General features: G+C 43.8%; 1 long non-coding RNA gene across 2 annotated transcripts in view; it reads right to left on the reverse strand.

The window, feature by feature from the left end:
• Positions 1-7,096, reverse strand: part of LOC137384561 (uncharacterized) — a 43,745-nt gene extending 36,649 nt beyond the window's left edge. For both annotated transcript variants that reach the window (XR_010977604.1, XR_010977603.1), the window contains exon 1: positions 6,935-7,096. This is a non-coding gene — a long non-coding RNA (uncharacterized lncRNA). The remainder of the gene's footprint in view (positions 1-6,934) is intronic.
• Between the last annotated feature and the right edge of the window lie 6,194 nt (positions 7,097-13,290).

Consider the following 13,290-nt stretch of genomic DNA (forward strand, 5'->3'; position numbering starts at 1 on the left):
TCGGATATTTTAAGTTTGGTTTTAGAGATGCTGTTTTACTGCTCTGCTTCCCAGTGCCACGTCAGGAACTTGAAATGCGTCTTTAAAATTATTTATTTTCTTCTGGTTCTATATTCCTTTTTACTTGTTAATTACAGTGACCAAGCTATAAGCCTGTACGCTAAGAGTGGCTCCTCATGGCGTATTCCCTGACTGTAGCATATGCAGGGCTTTCAACATTGGGGAAATATTCCGAGTGAGATTTACGAGCAAAAAGTGCGAGGCAGAGTGCAAACCCCATTTAAACATATGGAGGGAAGATTTTACTTTCTCTTCTGAGCAAAGCGTAGCAAAATCGTAAACGCGCGTTTATAAAGGACGGGTTTACGATTTCACTAAACTTAGTGCTTAGAAGAAATCTTTCCCCACGGAGCTGTGTTTATTTTTTTTTAAAGAGTGAGGAGTCAGCAAAATGCACTTTGAAAAGAAAATGAGTGAGCTCTTCCTCGATGAATAAGGCTTGACCGGAAGAAACGCTGTTTTGGAGGGAACTTCAGGGTCTTTCTGAATGGATGAGGTAAAATGGGCAAATAGCTTTCATCACCGTGTCTTTATGTTGTAGTCTTGTGAATGGAATTGTGCAGCGTCAGCCAAGTAGGGCATAGAAACAGAGCAGGAGCTCAGACGTGGAGGCAAGTAATTACACCCACGGTTAATATTTTATGAATCGTTGTTAAAAGCTGAAATCAGTTCATAAACATTTAATGTTGAAGGCATTATTTATTAACAAATATACACAAGAAAATTGCAAAATAAAATAATTTCCAGGTAGAATCCAAACCTAACAAAAGAGGCCATGCAATAAAGCTCTCCAGTTGAGGCCCATCCAATCCAAGGATGCCCTTGAACACTTTGCGGCTACAGACCTTGAGAAATCATGCTCTTGGTTGTCTGAGAGAGCAACGATGATTTAAATTCAGATTGGATACATGTATCGTACATAATGAGATATATCTCTATTTCAGTTTGCTTCAATTGGAGCATTATTGCCTCTCAAGTCAGGTCATGGGTTCTACCCACTTCAGTACTTGCATGCCATTGCTTGACATTCCAGTGTGGAATCAAGCTCTTGTGAAATGGCCAACCAGAGTCATTAGGCGCTAGCCAGTATATACAAAGAACAGTACAGCACAGGAACAGGCCATTCGGCCCTCCAAGCCTGCGCCGATCTTGATGCCTGCCGAAACTAAAACCTTCTGCACTTCCGGGGACCGTATCCCTCTATTCCCATCCTATTCATGTATTTGTCAAGATGCCTCTTAAACGTCATTATCATACCTGCTTCCACCATCTCCCCCGACAGCAAGTTCCAGGCTCTCACCACCATCTGTGCAAAGAACTTGCCTCGCACATCCCCTCTAAACTTTGCCCCTCTCACCTTAAACCTATGTCCCCGAGTAACTGACTCTTCCACCCTGGGGAAAAAGCTTCTGACTATCCACTCTGTCCATGCCACTCATAACTTTGTAAACCTCTATCATGTCACCCCTCCACCTCCGTCGTTCCAGTGAAAACAATCCGAGTTTATCCAACCTCTCCTCATAGCTAATGCCCTCCAGACCAGGCAACATCCTGGTAAACCTCTTCTGTACCCTCTCCAAAGCCTCCACGTTCTTCTGGTAGTGTGGCGACCAGAATTGCATGCAATATTCTAAGTGCGGCCTAACTAAAGGTCTGCACAGCTGCAGCATGACTTGCCAATTTTTATACTCTATGCCCCGACCGATGAAGGCAAGCATGCCGTATGCCTTCTTGACTACCTTATTCACCTGCATTGCCACTTTGTGACCTGTGGACCTGTACGCCCAGATCTCTCTGCCTGTCAATACTCCTAAGGGTTCTGCCATTTACTGTATACTTCCCACCTGCATTAGATCTTCCAAAATGCATTACCTCACATTTGTCCCGATTAAACTCCATCTGCCATTTCTCCGCCCAAGTCTCCAACCGATCTATATCCTGCTGTATCCTCTGACAATCCTCATCACTATCCGCAACTCCACCAACCTTTGTGTTGTCCGCAAACTTACTAATCAGACCAGCTACATTTTCCTCCAAATCATTTATATATACTACAAAGAGCAAAGGTCCCAGCACTGATCCCTGCGGAACACCACTAGTCACATCCCTCCATTCAGAAAAGCACCCTTCCACTGCTACCCTCTGTCTTCTATGACAGAGCCAGTTCTGTATCCATCTTGCCAGCTCACCTCTGATCCCGTGTGACTTCACCTTTTGTACCAGTCTGCCATGAGGTACCTTGTCAAAGGCTTTACTGAAATCCATATAGATAACATCCACTGCCCTTCCTTCATCAATCATCTTTGTCACTTCCTCAAAAAACTCAATCAAATTAGTGAGACACGACCTCCCCTTCACAAAACCATGCTGCCTCTCGCTAATAAGTTTGTTTGTTTCCAAATGGGAGTAAATCCTGTCCCGAAGAATCCTCTAATAATTTCCCTACCACTGATGTAAGGCTCACTGGCCTATAATTTCCTAGATTATCCTTGCTACCCTTCTTAAACAAAGGAACAACATTGGCTATTCTCCAGTCTCCTGGGACCTCACCTGTAGCCAATAAGGGTGCAAAGATTTCTGTCAAGGCCCCAGCAATTTCTTCCCTTGCCTCCCTCAGTATTCTGGGGTAGATCCCATCAGGCCCTGGGGACTTATCTACCTTAATACTTTGCAAGACACCCAACACCTCCTCCTTTTTGATAATGAGATGACTGAGACTATTTACACTCCCTTCCCTAGACTCATCATCCACCAAGTCCTTCTCTTTGGTGAATTCTGATGCAAAGTACTCATTTAGTACCTCGCCCATTTCCTCTGGCTCGACACATAGATTCCCTTCTCTGTCCTTGAGCGGGCCAACCTGTTCCCTAGTTACCCTCTTGCTCTTTATATATGTATAAAAAGCCTTGGGATTATCCTTAATCCTGTTTGCCAATGACTTTTCATGACCCCTTTTAGCCCTCCTGACTCCTTGCTTAAGTTCCTTTCTGCTATCTTTATATTCCTCAAGGGATTCATCTGTTCCTAGCCTTCCAGCCCTTCCGAATGCTTCCTTTTTCTTTTTGACTAGGCTGACAATATCCCGCGTTATCCAAGGTTCCCGAAACTTGGCAAACTTATCCTTCTTCCTCACAGGAACATGCTGGTCCTGGATTCTAATCAACTGACAGGTGAAAGACTCCCACATGTCAGATGTTGATTTACCCTCAAACAGCTGCCCCCAATCTAAATTCTTCAGTTCCTGCTTAATATTGTTATAATTAGCCTTCCCCCAATTTAGCACCTTCACCCGAGGACTACTCTTATCCTTATCTACAAGTACCTTAAAACTTATGGAATTATGGTCACGGTTCCTGAAATGCTCCCCTACTGAAACTTCGACCACCTGGCCGGGCTCATTCCCCAATACCAGGTCCAGTATGGCCCCATCCCTCGTTGGACTATCTACATATTATTTCAAGAAGCCCTCCTGGATGCTCCTTATAAATTCTGCCCCATCCAAGCCCCTAGAACTAAGTGAGTCCCAGTCAATATAGGGGAAGTTAAAATCACCCACCACTACAACCCTGTTACCTTTACATCTTTCCAAAATCTGTCTACATATCTGCTCCTCTACCTCCCGCTGGCTGTTGGGAGGCCTGTAGAAAACCCCCAACATTGCGACTGCACCCTTCCTAATCCTGAGCTCCACCCATATTGCCTCGCTGCACGACCCCGCCGAGGTGTCCTCCCACAGTACAGCTGTGATATTCTCCTTAACCAGTAATGCAACTCCCCCACCCCTTTTACATCCCCCTCTATCCCGCCTGAAGCTTCTAAATCCTGGAACATTTAGCTGCCAATCCTGTCCTTCCCTCAACCAAGTCTCTGTAATAGCAACAACATCATAGTTCCAAATACTAATCCAAGCTCTAAGTTCATCTGCCTTACCTGTTATACTTCTCGCATTGAAACAAATGCACTTCAGACCACCAGTCCCGCTGTGCTCCGCAACATCTCCGTGCCTGCTCTTCCTCTTAGTCTTACTGACCTTATATACTAGTTCCCCCTCATTTATTTCACCTGCTGTCCTACTGCTCTGGTTCCCACTGCCCTGCCACACTAGTTTAAACCCTTCCGAGTGATGCTAGCAAACCTCGCAGCCAGGATATTTGTGCCCCTCCAGTTTAGATGCAACCTGTCCTTCTTGTACAGGTCCCACCTGTCCCTGAAGAGATTCCAATGGTCCAGATAGCTGAAATCCTCCCTTCTACACCAGCTGCTCAGCCACGTGTTTAGCTGCACTATCTTCCTATTTCTAGCCTCACTGGCACGTGGCACAGGGAGTAATCCCGAGATTTACTGTCTTTTAACTTTCTACCTAACTCCCTAAACTCCCCCTGCAGGACCTCGTCACTCTTCCTGCCTATGTCATTGGTACCAATGTGTACCACAACGTCTGGCTGTTCACCCTCCCCCTTCAGAATGCCCCCTGTCCGTTCAGAGACATCCTTGACCCTGGCAGCAGGGAGGCAACATACCACCCTGGAGTCTCTTTCACGTCCACAGAAGCGCCTATCTGTGCCCCTGACTATAGAGTCCCCTATAACTATTGCTCTTCTGCGCTTTGTCCCTCCCTGCTGAACAACAGTGCCAGCCATGGTGCCACTGCTCTGGCTGCTGCTATTTTCCCCTGATAGGCCATCCCCCCCAACAGTATCCAAAACGGTATACTTGTTAGAGAGAGGGATAGCCACAGGGGATTCCTGCACTGACTGCCTGCCCCTTCTAGCGGTCACCCATCTATCTGCCTGCACATTGGGTGTAACCACTTCTCTGAAACTCCTGTCTATGACGCTCTCTGCCACCTGCATGCTCCTAAGTGCATCCAGTTGCCACTCCAACCGATCCATGCGGTCTGTGGGTACACTTCCTGCAGATGTAGTCGTCCGGAACGTTGGAAGCATCACGGACCTCCCACATCTCACAGGCGAAGCACTTTGCCCCTCGAACTGACATTTCTAGCACTAATTAAATTAATTTTATAATAAATAAATACTTATTAAATCCTTACTAAATTGTTTTAACTATATGGTCCCTAGTGCTAGATTCCTACTATAAATATTAAATGCTAACTAAATACAGTAATCTCCTCCCTCTGGTTTAGTTACTCTACTTATTAAATAGGGTTTTAATCAATTTTTATCAATGTTTTATTTTCAAATTCAGAAAAAAAAATTCCCTACCAGCCAATCAGGTTACAGCTTTCCTGTGACGTCACTTTCAATTTTTATTTACCAGAGGTAAGTTTTTTATTCTTACCGGTCCGGAACTCTGCCCTCCGAATCTTCTCCCAGTCAGCTGTTCTCTTTGGAAGCTCTGGGCTCCCCTCACTGACGACAGGCAGGAAATGAAAGGAGCTCCTCGCTCCCTCCTTACCGAACTTCCTCACTTACCAAACTTCCACTGTAGCACGTTATTGCAACCCAAGTCAGCACTGTAAGATGGCTCACTTTTATACTGACTCACTCTAGCCCCCTGAAAACTGGTGTAAACCAATTCTCTAATTAACAAGGTGCTGCTGCAAGCAGAGCCTGAGTGAACCCTGTTTAAAGCTGGTCTAAAACTCACCTTCCCCAACCCTAACAGCAAGTGTTAAGTTGATCTGCTAAATAAAAGACAGATTAGATTTAAGATAAAATTAACCCTTAATTATCCTCACTTACCAAACTTCCACTGTAGCACTCTATTGCAACCCAAGTTAGCACTCCAGTGCAAACTGAAGGTCTTAAAGAGAACATAGTAATATTGTGTATTTTAGCCATCTTTTAACTTTTTTTCTGATGACACCAGGGGGTAATTTTATCTCCCAAAAAATAAATGGGTTTGGGGCAATTGGGATGTAAAAGAAAATCTCAGACCCGAAATGAATCTGCCTTGATCCGCCCCCTTCTAATGTTAATGGGTTTGGGACCTAGTCAGCTAAAGCGAGACGGGAATTGCTGCACAGAACAGTCAGTGCTTTTCCAGCGCTGCATCTGGGAATCTGAGCCTCCAAAGTAGGGAGAACAGGCTGGATGGCATCACTAATGCATGCAAATATTTGACTAACCAAAATGTTGAATGCTACCTCGGAAGCAGCTGATCATGGTATGTCACTTCATCAGTAACAGTGCATGAAGAAAGGCATGCCAGGGTGATCAACAGCCAGTAGAACATCATTGGCATTACCTGTTTAGGTGCCATTAACCAGATCTGTAGGCATTGTTGCACTTGCCCGACAATGGCCACAAAGAACTATCTTCACCGGGTCTAGATCATCACAAAGCCAAATCCAGAGCAGTACAAGGACATCAGATAGCATGCGGCATACAGGGATGACACATCCAGTGACAGTAACAGTCTGACCTGACCTTAAACTTGGATCCACCTCCTTGCAGACATGCAATGATGTTGACCCATGGGAATGGTGCTGTGGAACGGTACAAAAGACCAAGGAACTACCTCATTCCACCCTCTCTCCACTTCAGTAGCCATTACACCAGTGGCACATTTGATGGGTTCCTCTATCAGTAATCCGTAGGCTCATGCTGGAGTTTTGAGTTTCATTTCCTTTCATTTTTGCCTGTCACTTCTTAATCCTTTCCCTCTTCAGATTTGGCACAGCCTGCTAATGAGTTGAGACGCTTATTGAACCTTTCCAAAGGCATTCATTATTTTTGTTACTGTATTGTGTCACTTTTAATTATCCCCATCCCTTTAAAATGTCACTTGCATGCAATTTTCCACTTCCGCCACAAATGTGCTGCTGCACACATCCAAATGTACATTAGCAGTATTGTTGACCACGCAAAACTGCGTGCAAACTGTAAACTTCCAACTCAAACCTACTAACCATTTTGATCTGAACGGCACCCAGACCAGAAATTGAGGCTGCAAAACAAAGGGCTGTTCGTTATGTCATCAATAGGATCTTTCAAATGCTGAAAAGTCCATTTCAGTTTCTAGACCACTCAGGAAGCTCTCTGCTATCCACCACTCAGAAAGTTTGCTGGTTCTTTCTACTATGGTGTGTTCTCGATGATATTGCCACACACAGGGGATGTCTAAATCTCCTTCCTGTAAGAGCAATTTTCTGTTTTGTGTCAGTAGTTGGTGATAAGTGGTTCCTGCGTTAATTAGATTACGTGCTGACTTTTGCAAAACACTAACCTTTATGTGAGGTGCCAGTTAAGTGAAACCCCTGTCAGACAGAAGGCCCTCAATACATTGCTCTTCTGCAATTTATGAGGGGAATTACATTTGAAACTATCATGTCTGAGGGGTACTACACATCCTCAAGACACTTTACCTCAGTCTGTTACCTTCAAATTTACAATTGGCTAGATTATTGCCTATTGGGAGGCCAACCAATGGAGTATGGAACAAAAACAAGAAATGCTGGAATCACTCAGCAGGTCTGGCAGCATCTGTGGAAAGAGAAGCAGAGTTAACGTTTCGGGTCAGCGATGGAGTATGGAGCCTGCGCGGCCCACGCCCCACATCCATGTCCCAAAATGGCGATATTACATATACATCATAGGTCCCTATTTGCATATTAAAAGGCAGTCCGGCTGAATCGGACGGGCACTCCGGCTGAACTCAACAGGCGCTCCGCTCCGGAAGAATCAGACGGGTGTTCCGACTGAATTGCAAAGGCGTTCCAGCTGAATTAGACGGGTGCTCCAGCCCAGCATCCTTGTGTTGGCCTCTGTTTGAGGATGCTTTCTGCAGGTACCGAACTTGCCTGTTGGCACCTTCGTTGGTGTGCTATCATGCCTCTAGGGATTTGACAGAAATAGCTGCTGGTTTTCTGCTCCCTGATCATTATCTGGTAAACCCTGCTGGAATGTGGATTAAATTGTATTGGGTGCAGACGAGCCTGACTCCAACCTTTCTCCGCAATGGAGCCACCCGGAAAAAGCGGTTCCTTTGAGGCTTGGAGCATCATGGTTCGTCTGATATTCCTGTCCCTGCTCATGTGCTAATAGCCTACAGTTTAAAGCACATAAGCTGGGAATTTCCTCAGAACTGGTCCCAGTCTGCTGCTCGGACAGAGGGTTTCCTCCACGCTTGCAGTGGCGGAGGGGAAGCAGCTCTGAGGATATTCCCAGCCCATTGGCTTTGGCTGCTGGCAATCCAGGGAGAAATATTGGGATGAAATTCCTTTCTGTTGACCAGATCAGTTGCTATGACCGTAAAACGAGATTTCCCATTTTGTACTTGCACCAGGTTTCTGTACTAAAACTACCAACAGGATGAATTTCATCCCCCGACAAACAAGGAAATGAATAGCAGAAGGCAGGTACTACATCAAAGTGCCATGTGTAAACTGGAGTCAGGTTCAGTGTAGTGTAAGTGGTGTGATAAATACCACCTGGGAAAATGGATATTCAAAGAGTTGGCAGTAACAATCATATCAAGAATAAACTCTGAAAACCACAATTTTTTTACTATAGGAGCCAATTAACAGAGCTTCTAAACTGCATGGCTATCTAACTGGATTTATACCAAAAGAAGTAACCCAAAGCTAGTATAGAACCATGGACCATGTTTTTGGGGCCATTTCAATCTCTTCAGAAAAATAATTTTTTTTTTTTAGAGATACAGCACTGAAACAGGCCCTTCGGCCCACCGAGTCTGTGCCGACCATCAACCACCCATTTATACTAATCCTATACTAATTCCATATTCCTACCACATCCCCACCAGTCCCTATATTTCCCTACCACCTACCTATCCTAGGGGTAATTTATAATGGCCAATTTACCTATCAACCTGCAAGTCTTTGGCATGTGGGAGGAAACCGGAGGAAACCCACGCAGACACCGGGAGAACATCACACAGGCAGTACCCAGAATTGAACCCAGGTCGCTGGAGCTGTGAGGCACTCCATAACTTCAGCACATAATCTAGCCTGACACTCTGAGGTTAACCCTCAGTATAGCATGAGTCAACCGTATCATCCAATTTGTTTTATTCGTTCATGGGCTGTGGGCGTTGTTGACTAGGCCAGCATTTATTGCCAGTCCCTATTTGCCCATGAGAATTTGAGTGGCTTGCTAGGCCATTTCAGAGGGCATTTAAGAGCCAACCACATTGCTGTGGGTCTGGAGTCACATGTAGGCCAGAGCAGGTAAGGTCAGCAGATTTCCTTCCCTAAAGGATATTAGCCAATGTTACGACCAGGTGAGAAAGAGGTCTAGAGTTCTCTTTCAGCCTTCACCTGGTCTTACTGTAACAGGGTTTCATTTTTAAACACACTGTGTTTTTAGCTCCCCCCTAGATGAATCCTTGTTCACCGCTTTCCAATTATCGAGCAAAGAAATGAGCACAAACAGGCTTTCTTAGGTTTAAAGAAGAGAGGTGAAATTTTATTAAATTTAAACTCTAATTCGGTTGACACCTACAGATACACGACGCGCCCACGCTAGCATGCATACGCGATACACTCGTAAATAGAGACAGAAAAGAGCAGAAGAAAAATTAAAGTGGAAAGGTTTGAGGCAATATCTGAAGAGTTGTTGTTACGGTTCTTCGAGCTCACTGTGGAGTCCTTGATTGTCTTGCTTTTCGTTGGGACCCAGTATACTTCTTAAACCATGTTCACTGTAGGAGACCTTTCTCTCTTGGGGTTCATGTGTCTTCAGAGGCTTGTGAGAAAGAGATGGGAGCAGGCAGCCAGACAGGAGGTCATCAGTCCAGGAGCATTCAGCTTTCTGCAGGCCCTCAGTTCAAACTGTGCAATTCAGAAACCCTCAGGGTGCCAAGCAGGTTAGTCATGTGACCAGCTGGTCTGACCACATCTTGGCTCTGTGTATTGTATCATCTTAGTAGGGAATGGAATGCACTTCCCTGCCTTCAATATCTGTTGGTATGTTTTTTTTTTTCCAGCCAAGGTCTGGCAGTCCTTGTAACATGCCTTCTCTTCCCAGCAACCATTTGAAATTTAATGTCCATGTGGCGAAATTAATATGCCTCATTCTTGGCATGTGGGGGCCTGCATGACAATGCTGATAACTGATAAAGAATCTGATAAAGAAAGGCGGAATAGAATATTTATGTAAACTAGCAAAAAACATAACATACTGTAAGACCTTCTATAGGTATGTAAAAAGGAAACGTTTGGCTAAGACAAATGTGGGTTCATTACAGGCAGAGTCAGGAGAATTTATAATGGAGAATGGAGAAATGGCAGAGAAGCTAAATGATTACTTTGTGTCTGTCTTTACTGAAGAAGATACAAGAAATCTCCCAGAGTTAGAGATCCAAGGGACTAGGGAGAATGAGGAATTGAAGGAAATTAGTATTCGTAAGGAGGTTGTATTGTAGAAATTAATAGAGCTGAAGGTTGATAAGTCCCCGGGACCTGATATTCTACATCCTAGAGTGTTGAAAGAGGTAGCTATGGCGGTAGTGGATACATTGGTGATCATCTTCCAAATTTCTATAGATTCTAGAACAGCTCCTGCAGATTGGCAGGTAGCACTATGTAAGAAGAGAGGGTGAGAGAAAATAGGGAATTACAGACCTGTTAGCCTTACATCAGCAGTAGGGAAAATGTTAGAATCTATTCTAAGGGATGTAATAAATGAACACTTGGATAACGATGTTCTGATTGGGCAAAGTCATCTTGGATTTATGAGTGGGAAATCATGTTTGACAAATCTGTTGGTGTTTTTTGAGGATGTTACTAACAGAATTGATAAAGGGGAGTTGGTGGATGTAGTATACTTGTATTTTTAGAAGGCTTTTGATAAAGTCCCCCACAGGAGGTTGGTTAGCAAAATTAAAGCACATGGGATAGGAGGTAATATACTGGCATGGATTAAGGATTGGTTAACAGGCAGAATAAACTGGTCATTCTCGCATTGGCAGGCTGTGACTAGGGGTACCGTAAGGATCAGTACTTGGGTCCCAGCTGTTCACAATATATATCAATAATTTGGATGTGGGGACCAAATGTAATATTTCCAAGTTCGCAGATGACACAAAACTAGGTTGGAATGTGTGTTGTGAGGAAGATGCAAACCAGCTTCAAGGGGATTTGGACAGACTTAGTGAGTGGGCAAGAACGTGGCAAATGGAATATAATGTGAAAAAATGTGAGGTTATCCATTTTGGTATGAGTAATAGATGTGCAGATTATTTCTTGAATGGTAAGAGATTAGAAAGTATAGATGTACAAAGGGACTTGGGTGTCCTTGGCAATATGTCACTGAAAGCTAACATGCAGGTGCAGCAAGCAATTGGGAAGGCTAATGGTATGTTGGCCTTTATTGCAAGAGGATTTGAGTACAGAATAATGAAGTCTTGCTTCAATTGTATAGAACCTTGGTTGGACCGCACCTGGAGTACCGTGTGCAGTTTTGGTCCCCTTACCTTAGGAAGGATATTATTGCCATAGAGGGAGTGCAACGAAGGTTCACTAGACTTGTTCCCAGGATAGCAGGACTGTCCTATGAAGAGAGATTGGGGAAACTGGGCCTGTATTCTCTAGAGTTTCAAAGAATGAAAGGTGATCTCGTTGAAACCTACAAAATACATAAAGGGATAGACAGGGTAGATGCAGATAAGATGTTTCCCCTGGTTGGGGAATCTAGAACAAGGGGACATAATTTCAAAATAAGGGGGAAGCCACTTAGGACTGAGATGAGGAGAAATTTCTTTACTCAGAGGGTTGTGAATCTTTGGAATTCTCTACCCCAGAGGGCTGTGGAAGCTCAGTCATTGAGTATGTTTAAAGTAGAGATTGACAGATTTCTAAATACAAATGACATAAAAGGATAGGGGGATAATGTGGGAAGAAGGCATTGAAATGGGTGATCGGCCATGATCATATTGAGTGGTGGAGCAGGCTTGATGGGCTGAATGGCCGACACATGTTCCTATGTTCCTTTGTAAAGGGCTGAGGAAAATAATTCAATGGACAGGGGTAGGTTGGGAGAGGATCGAGGGAGCAGGTGATGAGTCTTGGAATAGATGAATCTAATTAGAGCTGGAGGCCAGAGTCGGTAGGAATTATAAAGCTTCGCAAGGTTGGAACTGGGCAAGCAGGAGGACCTGGAAGATGGTGGGGGGATTGGTGGTGGGGGATGTTGTATTACTGCGGAGTTGTTCAAGCAAGAGGAACTAAAGGGAACGAAAAAGGTAGCTTTAATTTTGGATAGAAAGTACCCATGAGCTCCTCATACTTGGTGCCAGAGGTAACATTTGTTGTTGGTGACTGTCGGGGTCAGGACCGGAATCAATGAAGCAATTATATTGTCAAACACTTTAAGAAAGAAGTAGCAGCATAAATTCACTTACAATTTGTGCTTCAGCTACAAAACTACTCTTTGTGTATCAATGTTAGTAATAGTGTAAAATGCATATTGAATAAACAGTTCAGAAACCTACTTGCATGTACATAATACAGAATAAATGTCTCATTTTGGATTATTCTAAATTATGTTTTAATGTACTTGGAATTAAAACTTTAGGTAAACCTAACATTGGGATTGACTGCAGCTGTGAATCTAACATCAGAATAGTGACAGTAATTGAATTAATGGCTGGTGCTTGTCTTGGTGATTGTGTGTACAATAGAGAGCTCATTTTTTGGCACGCAACAGGATAAAGGCAAAGCACGTGCATGGAGGAGAGAGTATAGAATTACAGAGAATGTGTGTGTGTAAAGGAGCGAAAATGCAAATGGAACCACGCGGGCAAGCGCACTATCAGCTGAAGCTGGTACGGATCATGTTAAATAAAACGTATAACAGGAGTGTTAGAACCCAAACACTGAATCTTTGTAATGTTTTTTCATTCTCGCTTATATGCCTGACCATAACTCACTCTTGGAAATAAAAACCATATTACACAGACTGCCATTCAGTTTCCTCTATTTATTCAGTACTGTGTTTAGGGAGTATATCATTTTGACAGTCTGCCTGCTTCTAGTGTGTCTATAATGTACTTACATTTTTTCTTTGCCAGTAACAATAGCTGATTATGAAGATTGCTTCCATAGTCCAAACCCAGTTTGATGCGTTGGTCTGTTGTGTGTTGGTCTGTTAACAGAGAAGAGATACACTGCCATTATTTAACACCATTAAATTTGAACTTAAATTCAATTTAACTACATACAACAATATTTTGGCACCAAATAAATGTGGTTAGAATGAACCACTAATTCCAGGTGGATTATGTTGTAGCTGCTCCAGCTTTTCA

Source organism: Heterodontus francisci, chromosome 26, assembly GCF_036365525.1.
Source record: "Heterodontus francisci isolate sHetFra1 chromosome 26, sHetFra1.hap1, whole genome shotgun sequence".
Classification (NCBI taxonomy): domain Eukaryota; kingdom Metazoa; phylum Chordata; class Chondrichthyes; order Heterodontiformes; family Heterodontidae; genus Heterodontus; species Heterodontus francisci.